Source organism: Tenrec ecaudatus, chromosome X, assembly GCF_050624435.1.
Source record: "Tenrec ecaudatus isolate mTenEca1 chromosome X, mTenEca1.hap1, whole genome shotgun sequence".
NCBI lineage: Eukaryota > Metazoa > Chordata > Mammalia > Afrosoricida > Tenrecidae > Tenrec > Tenrec ecaudatus.
Window position 1 is genome coordinate 131,268,003 of NC_134548.1, and position 18,301 is coordinate 131,286,303.

Here is an 18,301-nt window from a genome sequence, read left to right on the forward strand (position 1 = left end):
AGATAGCCGCTTGTTTACCTTCAAGCCTTTAAGACCCCAGATGCTACTTTTTTGATAGCCGGGCACCATCAGTTTTCTTTGCCATATTTGCTTATGCACCCATTTGTCTTCAGCGATCGTATCATGGAGGTGTGCACCCAATGATATAATTTTTTGTTCCTTGATGCCTGATAACTGATTCCTTCAGAACCACGTGATCACACAGGCTGGTGTCTTCTTCCATGTGGGCTTTGTTGCTTTTGAACTAGATGGCTGCTTGTTTACCTTCAAGTTTTTAAGACCCCAGACGCTATATCTTTTGATAGCCGGGCACCATCAGCTTTCTTCATCACATTTGCTTGTTCACCCGCTTTGTCTTTCAGCGGTTGTGTCCTGAAGTTGCAAGGCCCCCTTCTTAAGGAATCCAAAATGCATGACCATTTGCAGACTTTTCTTCCTGCCCCCTTTTTACTTATTTTGTTAGCAGATAACACAGCAGGCCAATTAGCAAGGTGTTATCATAACAATACAAGTAGAAACTGAAATAGCAGTTTTAGTTTTACAAAGCACAGGCAGGTAGTTTGACAGTGAGACAAAGACTAAAAGCCTCAGGGACCCAGAAGCTGGTATACTGGATAGACCTAGCAATTCAACATCTGGTCAGTGCCCCAGGCCACTCAGAAAAGCAACCTGCCCACTGAGTAGGCTCTTGCATCATTCTTCCCTCCTAGACCATGTACATAGATGGCAGTTTCAGACCCTACTTCCCCACCCCAACTTGGTCCCTTCTGACATGATCCACCAAAGGTCTCTTCCTTTCAGATAATTAATCTAAATCATAAGAATACAGGACTTTCAGTCATACCAGACACCCAAATCACTTAATCTCAACCCTACCCTGGCCTCCTAAAAGACCACAAGTTGTAGTCAAGCTCCTAAAATACCACAAGCTGTAGTCAAACAGCATACAGACACCATCCCCAAGTGCTCAAAAAACTTCAGCTGCACACAGGCTGATTTCCCTCCAGGATCAAGTCTAGAACCCAGGCGTTCTTCTGTGGCTATTGTGGTTGCTCTGTGTTCTATCATTCCTATACTCTCCCTCTATTTAAAGCAAAGTTGGGCACTATTCTTATAACTCATCCTTAATGAGGACTTCCCTATCCTTGGGTATATGTAAAGACAGAAAAATATTACTTTAATTTTTTGCATTAGATTTACAGTGTTTGTTTTCTAGTCCCATAACATCATCAATCCACAAATTAGCACTATGATCAGAAACAAGGCAGTGGGGAAAACTTAGAGCCCAAACAAACATACGTTAAGAGGTCTCCTGCTTCTTCCTCTAGTATTATTTTTGTTTTTATTTCTTAATAACTTTGCATCTTGTCCCTTCTTTAATTTTAAAATCAAAATTTTATTTCAAAGCCATTCGAACCTATTTTTCCCCTTATTTTCTTCACATTAATTCATCTCTTTCCCTTTAAACCTCTTAAAACCAAAAGATTACCATTACAGGATTTTTCTTTATTTCCACAAGTATTAGTACCCCTTCATCCTTCATTGCTAAACAAGGCTCATTTTGGGGGGGATCTTATTTAATTTCGTTTAACATACTGATTGATTAACACTACCTGATCCCTCCCTTTTTGGCTTCCTTTCTTTATCCCTCCTATAACTCTTCCTCTTCCACTTTCTTATCTTTCTCCTAACATTCACCCCACAAGATACTTAATATAAAATGCCTATCGCTCCTCTTCTGCACCACCTAATAGAGTTAACTACTTCCACAAATGGAACCTCACTAAAACCCCTAATAGCTACAAGACATCAAGAAAACAACAGGAGCCATAAGTTCTCTCTTTCTCTCCCTCTCTCTCTGACACACACACACACACACACACACACACACACACACAGAGAGAGAGAGAAGAGAAAGAGACACAAATAACTGAACACCAAACAGGCTTAAATGGGGTGCCTGAAATTGATCAGGCTGTGGAATTACCAGATAAAGAGTTTTTTTAAAGGATGATTTTACTCTTACAGTAGAAGAAGAAAGTGCCTGAAAGGAAACGTGAAAAAAAAAAAAGGCTGGAAATCTCATTACACACCTTACACCAAAATCTCCAAACTGAAAGATAAAACTGAAACACCACGGTAGCAGAAATGCACAATACTATTTAAAAAAACAACAGAAAAAGAATTGAAGATATGGAAACCCAAATTATTGAGCTTGAAGGCAAGTTTATGGACTTGAATCTTAAAGAAAAATAAATTAAAAATTCAAAAAAGACCAAGAAAAGATCGAATAAATGTGAGATACAATCATGAGGCACAACCTACATATTATAGGGATTCCAGAAAAGGGAGAAACAAAAGAATCCGCACAAAAATAGTGCAAGAACTGCTGCAAGAATACTGTCCTCAGTGCTTAAATGATGAAAAGATAATTATTCAGGAAGCCAAAAGAAGCCCAATCAAGAGTAATCCCCAAAGGAAAACTCCCAGCTCAGTGTAGTCAAGATATTTAACATCAATGACAAGGAAACAATCTAAGAGCAGCTAGAGAAGAAAGAATAATTACATGCAAAGGGCCAGCAAGTAGAGTATGTTCAGTTTTCTCAGCAGAAAATATGCAAACCAGAAGACAATGCAGTGACATATACAGAGTCCTTGAGAAAAAACTGTCAAAATAGAACATTATACCCAACCAAAAATATCATTCAAATATGATGGAGAAATAAAAGTATTCCAAGACAAGGAGAGATTATAAGAATTCACAAAAGCAAGAACATCTTTTCCAAAATATACTCAATGAACTACTGTGACCAAATACAACAACAACACACAAACCTGAAACACACACACACACACACACACACACAAACAACACAAAGAGCAACACCCAAAGCAACAAATACAGGAAGAACAAATAAACACAGTACACATGCTCACTTAAACACAACATGCATAATATAAAGCAAAATGAAAGTAACAAATATGAACATCAATAAACTCGCAGAATATTAATGGACTAAATGACTAAAAGAGACAGTAGTAGAATGGATAAGAGAACAAAATCCATTGATATGATGCCTACAAGAAACACAGATGTGAACAGACTAAAATCAGAGGTTGGACAAAAGCATATCATGAAAACTGCAACTAATAGAAAGCAGAGATAGCAATATTATTTTCTGAGATTTCAAAGCAAACGACACTAAAAGAGATAAGAACAGGCATTACATAATGATTGAGTGAACAATAATAGCCCAATAACATGTAACTATAATAAACCTATGTACCTAATGTAAGACCATAGAAATACATCAATCAAATCCGCACAATATTGAAAAAGCACTTAGAAACCTCAACATTAATAAAAGGACACTTCAATACACCATTCTCAAGGGAAAAACTCAATAAAGACACAAAAGAGCTCAGCGACCCAATCAACAAATTTGACCTCACAGACATACAGAAGATCCCATCCTACTAAAACACAGTATAGGATCTCTAACACACATGGAGAATTCTCAAGAATAGACCACATAGTAGGACATAAAACATGCCTCAACAAATTCACAAAAATTGAGGTCCTACAATTTGTCTTCTCACACCACAACACCATACAATTAGAAACCAACAGTAAAAAGAACAGATACATAGACAAACACATGGAGACTGAAGAGCATGATACTGAAAAAAAGGCTGTGTAATGAAAAGAAAGTAAATGAAGGAGGAAATAAAAAATTCCTTGAGACAAATGAGAATGATAACACAATGTACGAAAACCTAAGGGACACAGCAAACACAGTAATCAGAGGTAAATTCATAGCAATCGACACATGAGAAGAGAGGAAAAATAAAAATCAACACCCTAACACAACACCTTCAAGGAATGGAACAAAGACAATAACATTAACCCTCCAATAGAAGAAGGAAAGAAATCGTAAGGATCAAAGCAGAGATAAACTATGTTGGAGGGGGATGGAAAAAATCAAAAGGACATGAAGCTGGTTCTTTGAAAGGATTAACAAAATAGACCACTAGCCAACTTAACAAAGAACAAATAAAAGGCACAAATACCCAGTATGAGAGATGAAAAGGGTGGCATGACAGATCCAAATGAAATAAAAAATAATAAAATACATTACTATGAAAACTCTATTCAAACAAATTCAACAATCTAGAAGAAATGGACAGATCCCTACAAATACATTACCCACACAAATTAATGCAGACAGATATTGAAAAACTCAATAGACCCATTGTTGGGAGCCTTCCCAGCCATGCTGTCTAGCAAAGCTACAGCTAGATGGAAGAAGCATCTGCAGAGCAGAGCAGAGCTTCCCAGGGAGGGATTCCAACACCCCTCAAATATTAGCTGTTGTTAAATTCATTCTTGAGAATTTTGTGCACTGTCATGTTTACTGTACCTGGAGTGGATACGAGGGCAGTCTTGGGAAGTACGAATGAAACCAGATCTAAAACTTGCTTCAATATGACAGGGCTTTCCTTAACTGAGGCATTGGAGAGGCCTAGACAGTGAGACATCTTTGGGAATTCTGAGAAGGATATATGGGAATTGATTGAGGGAGAAACCCCAAAGTTGAGGTCAGAGGAGAAAATGAAACCCACTGAAAAACCCGGATTCCATTCAGATTACCAGTAGGTAGTGGGGGACTCTTTTGGCCTCCCCGATATAGAGGACCTCCCCCACCTGCCTCCCCCAACTGACACCCCTTCACCTTGGACAGGGGCTTACATCGAAGGAGAAAGAATGTTTAACATTAATAGAATACACATAAAATGGTAAACATTAAGTTTTTGGCAAAGAATCAGATGGATTGACTTTCCATGGTGCTTCAGGAGTATAAAAAATAAAAGAGACCTAGGTAGACAATGGAACAGTTACCATGGGAGAGTGTGTAAAAGAAAATATTTAACTCTGATAGGCATTTAACTCTTCTTGTAGATATTAGGCTTTGAAGCAGCACATGAGATAGTTTCATTATGTTAAGTTAGTCAACAAAGAAAGAAATATTGTGAGCAAAAAATAGGGCAGTGAGTAGGATATGAGTCTAACAAAATTTTCTGAAAACCTCAATCAAGAATAGCATATGACATATAAGACAAACAGAACAGAGGGAAAGAATCAGGAAGAGGACAGAAAGTGATAGAAAAAAAATACAGACCTTATAATTGTCTTTTATCAGGTTTTAATGGAAACAATAAGGGTGATTTTGGAGTTGATCATGAAGCATTGGTTCTATGTGGTGGTTTGCAAAACTTTTTATGGTATAAATAAAGCTGTTTGGAAGAACTCAGCAGAGATTGCTTCCACTAGAACATCTCTCGTGTCTGTCTCATCTGTGTTCGCCAACTCCACACCTCCTTCAGGTATCCAGTTCAACCCTCCCAGCGCTGGACTCCAACAACCCATAACAAAAGAAGAAATTGAGCAGGTCATCAAGAAACAACCAAATAAGGAATGTGCAGGACCAGGTGGTTTCATAGGAGAATTCTACCAAGTATTCATAGAAGATTTGACACCAATACCAAAAAACGTGTTCCAGAACATAGGAAAAGACAACAAACTCATTATATGAAGCCAGCATAATACTGATTTTCAAACCAGGCAAAGCCCTGACAAGAGACAGAAAATTGTAGACCAGTATCATTCATGAATATGTACACAAAAATTTCCAACAACATTCTGGTCAATAGAATTGCACATCATAATTCACCATGGCTATGTTAAGCTGCTTCGACTAGAGAAACAAATCCAGTAACACTAATATATGTGTCAGAGAGAGCTTTATATCATGAAGTAATTATATATCAAGCAAACATCCTACTCCAGTCTTGATCAAGTCCATAAGTACCTCTTCAGACTCATGCAACTACAAGCAGTGATTAAGAATTCAGGAAGATTGCAGGCATAGGGGTGCAAAATCTTGTAGATCCAATGGTGGTTGAAGCATCACAGGGCTCTAGAACGTCTCAGAGTGGACTACTAGTAGGAATATGAAGGCAGAGAAAGAGGGGGGCTGGCCTTGAGAGAGCCGTTTATCCCAGTTGCACCTCTAAAGGAGGTCATCAAGGAACGACCTGATTGACAGATTAAACTCCATCCACATCTTCTTACAGGTGCCATGTTAGCACAAAAAACATAACTATCACAATTGCCAATACACTGGTTTCTCTTCAAATCGTATAAATCTTTCGCCTTTTACTATCACAATTGCCAAGTGGCATACAATAATTTAAAAAAACCTATCAATGTAATCTGCATAAAGAAGGCAAGGAATAAAAAATATAAGATCATATCAATAGATGCAGAAAATGCATTTGACATTACCCATCACTCATTTTATTTTTTATCAAAATAGGAATAGAATGGGAATTCCTCAATGTAATAAAAGCCATATATGAAAAACCAACAGCCAATATCACATTCAACAGGAAAAAGCTAGAAACATTGCTATTGAAACAAGTACCAGAAAAGAATGTCCTCTATCACGATATTTATTTGACATCGAGCTGGAAGTCTGAACTTGTGCCATCAGACAACAAAGAAATAAAAAAATACAAATACGCAAAAAAGGTGTGGCACTCACTATTTGCATATGATATGACCCTATATACAGAAAACTCAAAAGACTCTACAAAAAGTCGACTGGAAACAATCGAAGGATTTGGCAATGTAGCATTATATGAAATTAACAACCAAAACATCAGTCAGATTTCTGTATACCAGTAAATAGAGCTACAAAAAAGTCATTAAAAAATAAAACCATTAAAAAAAACAACCCACACAAAGGGTGACATACATAGGAATAAGCCTATCTAAAAAACCAAAGTCCTATACAGAGACAACTACAGAACATTACCACAATAATATAATAATAATAACAACCGTAATAGCATACATAAATGGAAGAAGTTCCTGTGTTCATGGATAAGCAGACTTCCTATTGTGAGAGTGTCAATAATACCTAAAACAATCTACAGATACAATGGAATCCCCATCTAGACCTCAAGTACGTTCTGTAAAGAAATGGAAAAAGTAAGTACCAGTTTCTTATTGGTAGGCAGAAGACCCAGGATAAGCAAAGAACTGCTTAAAAAGCAGAAGGATGCTGGAGGCCTCATGCTCTCTGACCTAGAAACCTTCTACTTAGCTACAGTAGTCAAAACAGTCTGGTACTGGCACCGTGGGAGATATATAGACCAATGGATGATAACAGAAAATCCAGACATAAATGCATCAGCCAACGGGCAACGCTAGCCTTACAGGGAACATGGCAACCTCCACCCCCAGGTGCCACACTAGAAGGACACGAAGTGGAAGCACTGTGCAATGAACTGGGCCCTACTTCAAAACTCCTTGTGCCCTTAGACTCAGGACGGAAATACCCTGATGGTAGAGGAAACAAATGTGGTCACTCCAAGACTATGAAAATGGTGGTTGTTTTACCTTGGATGGGACTCCTGGCTTAGTGAGCGTCCAATGAAAGGGTTCCCAGAACTACCATATATTAAATACCTCCATGCCTCCCTTATATTAATATGACAGCCATTAATATGACAGACGAGGATCTGCCCTTGTAAGAAAGGTACAGGGCATTTTCCCCAAGCACCAACACCTTCCTCAATGTAAACAGAGTTCAACCAATTACGAAATCAGTCTGTCCAAAGCAATGACTCATGGATTTCAGCTTGCATTAAACTCTACTTGCATGACCTCCTCATATCAACAGTACCTTAAATTTTATGCCGTTGGCAAAGTTATTGATGTCATCAGTGCAACTGCCTTATACCCAGGGATGACTGACAATGTTGGGTTTTATTTCTTGTGTTTGTTTTTGTTGTTGCTCTTTATTTTAAAATACTTTTATTGGGGGCTCTTACACCTCTTATCACAATCAATAAATTCATCCATTGTGTCAAGCACATTTACACATATGCTGCCATCAACATTCAAAGAATTTTTATTCTACTTGAGCTCTTGATACCAGCTCCTTAGTGTTTCCACCTCTAGTCCCCACCCTCCCTCCCTCATTTCTCTTATGGATAATGATTGGGAACATTTTCTGATATGCTTATTGGCCATTCAGATATCTGACCCTGTGAAACTTCTGTTCAGGTCCTTTGCCCACCTCCTTAGTGGGCAGTTAGTTTTTTTTTTATTGTAAGGTTGCAAAGTATTATAGATTTTAGTAATAAAACCTTTGTCTGATGTGTCATTGCTAAAGATGTTTTCCCAGTCTGTGGGCTCTCTTATTACTCTCTTGGTGAATTCTTTTGATGTACACCGATGTTTTATCTTCAGTATATCCCAGTTGTCAATTTGTGACTCATCCGTATTTGTATCTTTCCCTATATTTGTTAGCCTATGTATTCCCTGCAACAAAGTTCTCAGGTTTGTCCCAGTTTCCTCATTGATGGTCCTAATAGTTTGGGGGTTTACCTAGAGATCTGCTATCCACCTTGAGTTTATTCTTGTGCATGGAGTGAGATAAAGGTCTTGCTTCAATTTTCTGCAGGTAGATATCCATATTTCCAGCACCAATTATTGAAGAGGGCATTCGCTTCCCATTTGATATTTGTTGGCCCTTATCAAAGAGCAATTGTCTGTATGCTGATGATTTTATTTCTGGGTTTTCAGTTCTTTTCCATTGCTCTGAGTATCTGTCATTATGCCAATACCATACTGTTTTGACCATTGTGGCTGTATAATAGGTGCTAAAATCAGGTAGAGCAAGTACTTCTTCTTGAGGAGTTCTCTGCTAATGGTGGGCTTCTTCCCTCTCCATATAAGTTGGTAATCTGTTTTTCCAATTCTTTGAAGAAGAATGGTGGTATTTGTATCAGGATAGTATCAAATTCTATAACGCCTTGGGCAGAACTGACATCTTTACTATATTGAGTCTTCCAATCCACGAGCATGGGATATTTTTCCATTTGTTGAGGTCACTTTTGGTTTCTTGGTATAGTGGTCTGCAGTTTTCCTCGTACTGCTCTTGTTCCTAGTGGTTTGGGTATTTGTTTTTCTGTTTGCTATACTATGACCACCAAAGTAAACCAGAATCATTCATAACCTGTGGACAAGCAGATGGATTCTGGACTTTCACTTAATTCTTGCCCGAATCCAAAAGCAGTTATTATAAAATAGCTCTGCACTATACGTGCCTTCACGAAGAGTTCACTGAAGATAAGGGTGCTACAGCAAAATGTGTTTTAAAAAAAGCAAATTGTGCCAGGCTATCCACTGGAATAATGCCTGAGACCTTACAGGTTTGTCTTCAAACAATCAGCTTTCTAAGTGAGGCATTAACTAAGTCCACATCAAAGTAGCACATAGCCTGTGTGATCCAAAGATGATGAAAAAAATCCAAATATGATTATGAGAGAAGTATCAGAGTTTAAATTGTGAGCACCCAATTTGTAGAAGGATGGATGACAATGGGAGCCCAAAATCTATCTGCAGAATATCTAGTCAGATTAAGTTTCTGGCAGATCCCCTACAGACACAGGCAAGGACCTCAAACAACTTTACTATGAAACAGAGACTATTTTAAACTAGAGTACGGTGGGTTGAACTTCAGTATAATATGATACTTGGTCAGTAGGACTCCCTCTTGACCCAATCTGAATTTTCTCTAAGCTCAAATATTTCTCACTTGAATTTCTTCTGTGGCTTAAAAATATTATTACTGGTCTTTTCTTTCTTAATTTTTATTTAATTTTAAAATTATTATTTTCTTTATGTTCTGTTTTGTTTTTGTTTTTATTGTTTCAGTTTTGTCTCCTAGTTTATGAAGCATAGAATGAGTGGATGCGTAGAGACAAAACCAGATGCAATGGTTTATTGGGAACGTGTGGGGGTGGGAGTGGGAGTGGGTAGGTTTAGGGGAATTGGAGAGCAAACTTGAATTTGATAGAGGGGTGGGAGCACTAGGACTGATGGCAGTTGGGTATATAAAACTCTTTAAAGAGCGATTGAAAGATGGGAAATGTATGATATGTGAATACCATATTATGAAAACTACTTAAAAAAACAGGAAAAGAAACCAAATTTGACGAATGATTATCATGGGTGAAGGAGGGAGAGTTGTTGCTTAGGGTGCATTGAGTTTATGTTAATGGTGGTTGGATAATTTGGAAAAGAATATCAACAATGGTTAGACAACATGTAAAATGGTTACAAATAGGAATTGCTACAAGAACCTGAGCAGCCTTCTTGAAAGTACTGGTCCCTAAAGGCAGGCATTACTGGGGGCACATTACCCCACATCTGTGCCACCACTTCTGCTGATGGTCATTTTTATCCAGGTTGATCAGTCACTGGCATGTTTCCATTAAAGACAGGAAGAGAGAAAAACATTTATTTATTTACCTATTTAAAAGGAGCTGCTTGAGAAATTACTGTAACACAAATGAAGACTGAGCATGATAGTGGGACAAGATAAAACTAAAAGGAAACAGAGGAAAGAACTAGGAGTCAAAAGGTTTTTCTTAATCATTTTATTGGGGCCTCATACAATTCCTATCACAATCCATACATCCATCCATTGTGTCAAGCACGGGTACATTAGATGCCATCATCATTCTCAAAACATTTGGTTTTCACTGGAGCCCTTAATATCAGCTCCTCATTTTTCCCTCCATCCCTGCTCCCCCCTCCCTCGTGAACTCTCCATAATTTATAAATTATTATTATTTTGGCATATCTTACACTGTCCGACATTTCCCTTCACCCACTTTTCTGTTGTACATTTCCCAGGGAGGAGGTTATATGTAGATCCTTGTAATCAGTTTCCCCTTACTACCCCACCTTCCCTCCACCCTCCAGGTATCGCCACTCTCACCACTGGTCCTGAAGGGGTCATCTGTCGTGGATTATCTGTGTTTCCAGTTCCTATCTGTACCAATGTACATTCTCTGGTCTAGCCAGGTTTGTAGGGTAGATTTGTGATCATGATAGAGGGGGAAGGAAGCATTTAATAAGTAGAGGAAAGTTGTAGGTTTCATCGTTGCTATCCTGCACCCTGACTGGCTCATATCCCCTCATCCACCCTTCTGTAAGGGGGTGTCCAGTTGCCTACAGATGGGCTTTGGGTCTCCACTCGGCACTCACCCTCATTTACAATGATAGGATTTTTTGTTTTTTTGATGCCTCATACCTGCTTCCTTTCAAACCTCGTGGTCACACAGGCTGGTGTGCTTCTTCCATGTGGGTTTTGTTGCTTCTCAGCTACGTGGTCACTTATTTCTCTTCAAGCCTTTAAGACCCCAGATACTATATCTTGTGATAGCCAGGCATCATTAGCTTTCTTCACCAAATTTGCTTAGGCACACCTTTGTCTTCAACGATCATGTCGGGAAGGTGTACAACACGGAATGCCAATTTGACAGAACAAAGTGTTCTTGCATTGAGTAAGTGCTTGAGTGGAGGTCCAATGTCTATCTGCTGCCTTGATACTAAACCTGTAAATACATGCACATAGATCTATTTCCACACCATCCTATATAAATATATTTACATGTGTACATGCCTGTATTTAGACCTCTACGAATTCCCTTTGTCTCCTAGTTCTTTCCTCTATTTACTTTTACTTTCCTCTTGTCCTACTATCATGCTCAACCTTCATTTGGGTTTTAGTAATTTCTCTTGGTTACATTGTCCTTGCTGAATCCCTACCACACCCCTCACACCCTCCTTGCCACTACTTTGAGATCATTTGTTGCTCCCCTGTCCCTGGGTTGGTTAAAATCACCTTCTTACCCCCCATCTCTCCCTCTCCCATGTTCCCTGGAACCATCAGTCCCATTGTTTTCTCCTCTAGACAATTCATCCAGCGTATCTTATCTAGATAGATCTGCAGATATAATAATATGCACCAAAAATCAAGCCGTAGCAGGAAAAACAACAAAAGAGAACACAATAATGACAACAAAGAGGAAAACCAAGGACCCAAAAAATAATAAATTGATTTAAAAGAAAAAAATGTAAAATATCAGTAGTGGCATATGATAGGAGAGAGTGAGAGAGAAGAGGGATATAAAGAGGGAAAAAGAAGAAAGAGAGAAAAAACCCAACACAAACCTGAGCTCGTTGAAACTGTGGTTGGCAAGCTAGAAGGGCTAGTGAATAAAGGGAGAAGAAATATAGTAGGTAAGGAGATAACTGAGACTTGATCACCTGTCCTTGAGACTGGAGGATTTCCAACTTTTCGTTAAGGTAGCGGGGTGGTGTACCTATTTGATGTAGGGTTCCACAGATGCTGTGTGGGATTACTTCAAAAGCAAGATCACACCCGTGGCCAGGCGTCAGTTGAGTGCTGGAGTTCACTGGTGTACCTGCCTGTGCTGTATGTAGCACTGCAGCAGGGGCGAGGGCTGCAGTGTTCCCACAGCTCCGCCTAGGGCCCCAGGACAGGCAGGGCCTCCCCAGCTATGTGTAGAATTACTGAAAGGGAAGCTGGGCTTATTGTCCTATCTAGTCTGCTGGTGCCTACTAGGTCAGAGGATTTTATTTTTTACTCCCCTGGCAGCTAGAATCAAATCATATTAAATTCTCTCCCATAATCTCTGGGCTGTAGCTCTGCACTGTTTGAAGCTGACACTTGCTACTGTGGGTCTTTGTTATTCAAAAAGCCACAGGGCCCATAGCTGAGTTCTCACGTTCCTCACCTAGGTTTCTTCTTCTGCTAATCTATTGTTAGAGCCTCCTGCCTCTGTGTACCTTGAAGCTGAGCAAGCAGACTAGGGTGTGAGCTTTAATCCACTAATATATATTTCAACCTTTTAAAATTATGCTTGTGATGTGCTCTGATTTGGGGGCTGCCAGGCTAACCCCCAGAGGGGGAGGTTCAGCTTATCAGGGCGGTTGTTTCCTTCTCGGCCAATTGGAACCAAATTTGATCAAATGCCCGCAGATCAAAACAATGGTTCTCAACCTTCCTAATGCTGCAACCCTTTAAGACAGTTCCTCGTGTTGTGGTGACGCCCCATCATAAAATTATTTTCATTCTTGCTTCATAACTGGAATTTTGCTACTTTTATGAATTGGGTGACCCCTCTTAAAGGGTCATTGGAACCACAAAGGGGTCGCGACCCACAGTTTGAGAACAACTGGATTGAAGACTATCCTTGGGAAGAGGGTTGGAAGACAGTGATGGAGAGAACATCTGCCTCATCAGTATTTGTAATTCTTTATTACTTTGGAAGCCACAGGAAATCTCAGTGTCAATAGAACCACTAAGAATGATGTAGCACAAATAGGCATGTATCTGAGTCCCTGCTCTGATACACACTAGAGAAAAGAAGCCATTTCCAGCAGATGTACATGAACGTCTAAATAGACCTGAAGAGATGTGTGGAGAAGACATCCACCATCATAGTGCAGTGAACATACGTCGTGCACTGACTCCTCCCTAGAGCTTTCTGTACATGACCTATCCTTCAAAAACATATTTATTCTAACTTGTGTATCAGAAAATCCTGCTACCTTTAAAGACCCACTTTTGTTTCCCACAGACACCCAGGAATCAATCAATCTCTCTCTCTCTCTCTCTCTCTCTCTCTCTCTCTCTCTCTCTCTCTCTCTCTCTCTCTCTCTCTCTCTCTGTCTCTCTCACACACACACATGCATATACACAGGATAAAACCATGAAACATAGTGTCCTTGGAGGACACTAGATATAAGCAGTGCCCTCATGTCGTTGAGATGGGAAGTGGGTATAGATTATGAAAAGTAGCTGAAGAAGAAAAAATACAAAATATATCCTGTTCCTGAATGGCATGCATTCTAGTTTTAAAGGTAGGGAAATGATTACTCATTCCACATGAATTGGTTCGATTCCTGCCTACTTGTGGATTTTCTAGATCAATCTTGTAACTGCCTAGCAAGTGACATCTACACTGGGCACCCTGTGATTCTGGAGAGGTGTTCAACTTAGAATCAGAGAGCAGGGTGAGTGGTGCCCCTGCTGGGCCAGCTGTTAGACTTTGAGAATTCCTGGACCCAGCTCCCAGTGCCAATCCTACCTGGGACCTTGGTGCCATTCATTCTATAGGACTTTTACTAATCATTTCGTTTCCATTCATTTATTTGTTGGGACTTTGCTTCTCGCTGGACAGGCACTTCTCCTTATATAAAAAGCCACTGACTTGGGGTTGGGAGAGAAATGGTGCTGCGTCCTTTTCCCTTTGATGTGCTTTATCACACTCTTTCCTTCCTTTGCGTTAATTCTATGGCAGCACAGTCAGAAACCGCACCTTGAGCTCTTCATACTCTGTGTACTGGACTAAGAGTCTCTTTGCCACAGACACTGTCCTCTCCCGTTTTTCTGTCCATTTAGTTATGGGGATACAGATGTAGCAAGAGACTAGCCCCATTTCATGTGTTAGGGGGTCATTTTGACATTTATTGCAAGGACTATGTTGTGTTAACAGTCCCATTCTCCATTTCCCAATGTTTTCCCTCTCCTAAAGGGAAAGTCAGTTCCCCGTTCAGTAATAGCTTCCTACCCCTTCTCATCGCAGCCAAAGCAATCACCAATGAGCTTGGTTCCTACTTAGTAAGCTGTTCCTTACATGTCATAGAAGGGCTAACATGACCTACTTGTTCTTTTCTGATCGATTGATTTCACACAGCATTATGATCTCAAGGTTTGTCCATGGCATAATCTGCATCAGGAATTAATTTCGCTTTATATCTGAGTAACATGAGAGATCACGTTTTAAACAACTAGATTTATTGGCATGTAATTGATACAGCATACAGTTCAGGATTTCAATCACATCTTGAAGAGTTGTGCAATCATCAACACAATCGATTTTAGAACTGTTGTTTTTCTCGTACTCATCATTATTAGCTCTCCATGTGCCTTCAACCTACTTAGCCAAGCCTCCAGAGAATCATTAATCCAGCTCCTGTCTATAGTTTTTTATGGTTTCTTGTATAGGTAACCCAGAAGTGGAAAATATTGAGAGAGAGTTCATTGAGGCCTTTTTTTGGTTACTCTGGGACTTCATAAGCAGAAAAACATTAACAACAACCCAAACCAATAAAGTACCCTCAATAGCAATATAAACTAGATAAAAACCTGTGTTTCATATACAAGAAACCATACAAAAACGCGAGAGAAACAAAAATAGTAATTATATAATATTAAAAAATATGACCATAAGGAAGGAAATGCCAATAAAAACATCATGAAAAAGAAAAAATACCTCAGTGGAAAATACGGATTGAGCTTTTATAAACTAGAACAATTTTAAAATTTATCAAATGATCAGATATTATATACTAACCTAATTTTATCTGCATTAATGGCTCACATACCTTGTTGTGGTCAGACAGAAGTCAACAGAGGTGTAATCCATGGAGAGACCATGAACTCATCAAGAGAGAAATAAGAGCACACAGACTGGGGGACAACTTTCGCAATGACCTTTCAGACAATGGTCTTCTTACAAAACTCTACAATACTTTGCTAGCTCACGATGCGAATAAAAAGCTAATTGCCCACTGAGGAGGTGGGCAAAGGACCGGATTCTAAGATTCTCAAGGGCTGAAATCCAAATGGTTAATAAACATATGAGAAACAGTTCCAGATTCCTAGCCAAAAGGGAAATGAAAATCAAAACAACTATGAGATAGCCCAACACCTAACACCTTAAAGATAACTCAATTAAAAAAATCAGAAAGTAATAAGTGTTGGAGGGGCTGTGGAGAGATAGGAACTCTCTTCCACTGCTGGTGGACCTGTTAGGTATTCACAGACATTATGGAAATCAATTTGGCACTATCTAGTTAGAAATTGAGCTACCACAAAGCTCAGCAATCCCCTTATTGGGCATATACCTTGAAGAGACAAAAAAGAACCACGTTCACAATTGCAAGGAGTTGGAAATAGCCCAAATTTCAACGGATGAATGGATTAAAAAACTGTGGTACATACATACAATGGAGTACTATGCATCCCTAAACAGCAGTGATGAATGCATGAAACACACTGTTGCATGGGAAGAACTGGAGGAAATTATGCTAAGCAAATAAGCCAAGGAAAAAAGGACAAGTACATTGTGAGGCCAATAAGGTAAGCAAAAAAATAAAATAAATTAAAATAGGACATACAGGAAAAACTACTAAATGCATACATTCCCGGGGTGAGGTCCAGGTACTAAGGCAAGTGCCCAAACCAATACAGGTATATGTCTGTCAGCCAAACAACAGGGACGGGAAAAAAGAGACAGGTGTGGTGGGGGAACAGGGCACTAACCCACCCAAGAGGAATTTGTTTTTTATATCTCCATATGAGAGGGAGAGAGTGACTGCACTTCAACTCTGTGCGCCAAGACGTGAATGCAACATACAGTCACGGAGCAAGGAACTGATAGGGAGTTCAGCGGGGTCAGCCCCTAATTCCAACTATGTGGGCACCTCACTCCAGAGGCAAGCAAGTCAGAGGACAGCATTGAAGTTGCAGCTCAGGAAATGGGGTGCATCTGATCAGGTGCAAACAAGGAGGATACCGATTTGATAGGGCGAGTAAAATAAATTGGGGACCACTGGTATGAGGGAATCCAGAAAAACCCACTGACATGGAGTCAAGGCCGACCAGAGTGGCAGGGCATCACATGAACAACACGCAGGAGCACACACGGCCAAATCACAACTGCCCAATCCCATCGCCATCATTTGAATTTCAACTGGCCGAAACCCAACACGGACATTAAAAATCATTTTCAAGACTCAGTGTGTGCTCAGGTCAAAGTGTCCAATAAAAAAAACAATATTTGAAACCAATGTGTAGTCAGTTTATTTTGTCAAGAAATCTATCCTTATTTTGTCCATGGGGATTATAAATATCTGCTCCTCACCTACTCTCCCGATCCCAGTATCTGCCCATTGAAACACCTAGGACCCCACTCTCAGAGCTGCTCACTCTGCAAGGTTCCAGTCAGGCCAGATCATTTACATTTCTAATAAGTGCCCAGGGGACTTTGATGCCATTTGTAGAGGATGCCGTCACCGAGAAGGACAGGTTTAAAAGAAACCAACTGATTCCCAAGTCTCACGTCATTCCCAGGGAGCTGTGAGCACTGACCCCACCCCACCCACCCAGTGGTCCAGGTACATTCGAACAGGGAGACCCTCAGGACAGAGTAGAAGCGCTCCGGAGACTGCCTGACGCGGTAAACATTTACGGGAGCAGATGGCCTCCTCTTTCTGGCGTGGAGCTGCTAATGGATTTAACCTGCTGGTCTTGCTGTTACCAGCCCAGCGCTTCACCCACGGCACCACCAGAGGTCCTGTCAGCACACAGAAAACCTCAAAACCAGCCCCCAGCACAGAAGACCTGGCTTTGGGTGTCATGGCACCTTTGGCTCCTGTCGTCCGCATCATCCCCTCCAAGGTGAACATTACAGTCCTCCTCTGCCCTTGGCCCTCAGCCTGTACTAAGAAGATCACCAGCCGCCACTTCCCTGTGCTTCATGGGGCATTTATCTCGTTCTCCCAGTCTACAGCCCGGGGGCTTCCTAGAAGCTGAGCACCTGAGAGGGTTGATGCTCTGAAGTGTGAGAGGGCCATTGTACCTGCGAGGCACAAAGGCAAAATCTCCCCCAAAGTGATCTCTGAGGTGTCAGGGAGGCAACGTCTCAGGGGAATGCGTCTTGGTGCACGTAGAGGTCTGGATCCCACGCAATTATGGTGCCAGCCTTGGCAGATGCCCCTCCGACTCATGCCCCACAGAGATTCCCGCCCTAAGGGTCCATGTGGATATGAACATTGACGGTCACAGGGGCAAAAATGTTCACTTGAAGCCACTTTCAGTCCTGGGTAGCTCTCCTGGAGACCCGAGAGCCTCCCACAGGAATGAGATTGTGCTCTGTAAGTCTCCCCTTAAACACACTCTCCACAGAAGACACAGCCGGTCAGCAAATGCACACATTTTATTCATGTTTAGGGCTTCATACCAAAGTCAAACAAAAGCTTATCTTATTGAGCTTAAGGGAGACACATAAGAAAAACAAGTAGCCTTGTTGTAAATGAAGGCTGACCATAATCTACCGCTTGGGCTAACCCACTTCCACCAGCACGACCCCAACATCCTGTTCCCTCCTAGTCTTGCAGAATTTTACGGGGGTTCTGAGGGGAAGGGGGTGTGGAGGGCCTGAAGAGAACACTTGAAATAGAATGTAAGGGGGCAGGAGCATTTCCTATCTGGACTTGCTGCAGCGCGGGTTTCTTACTCCAAATACTTTCTTCTCCGCTGTTGACTGGAAAGGATGTTAACAT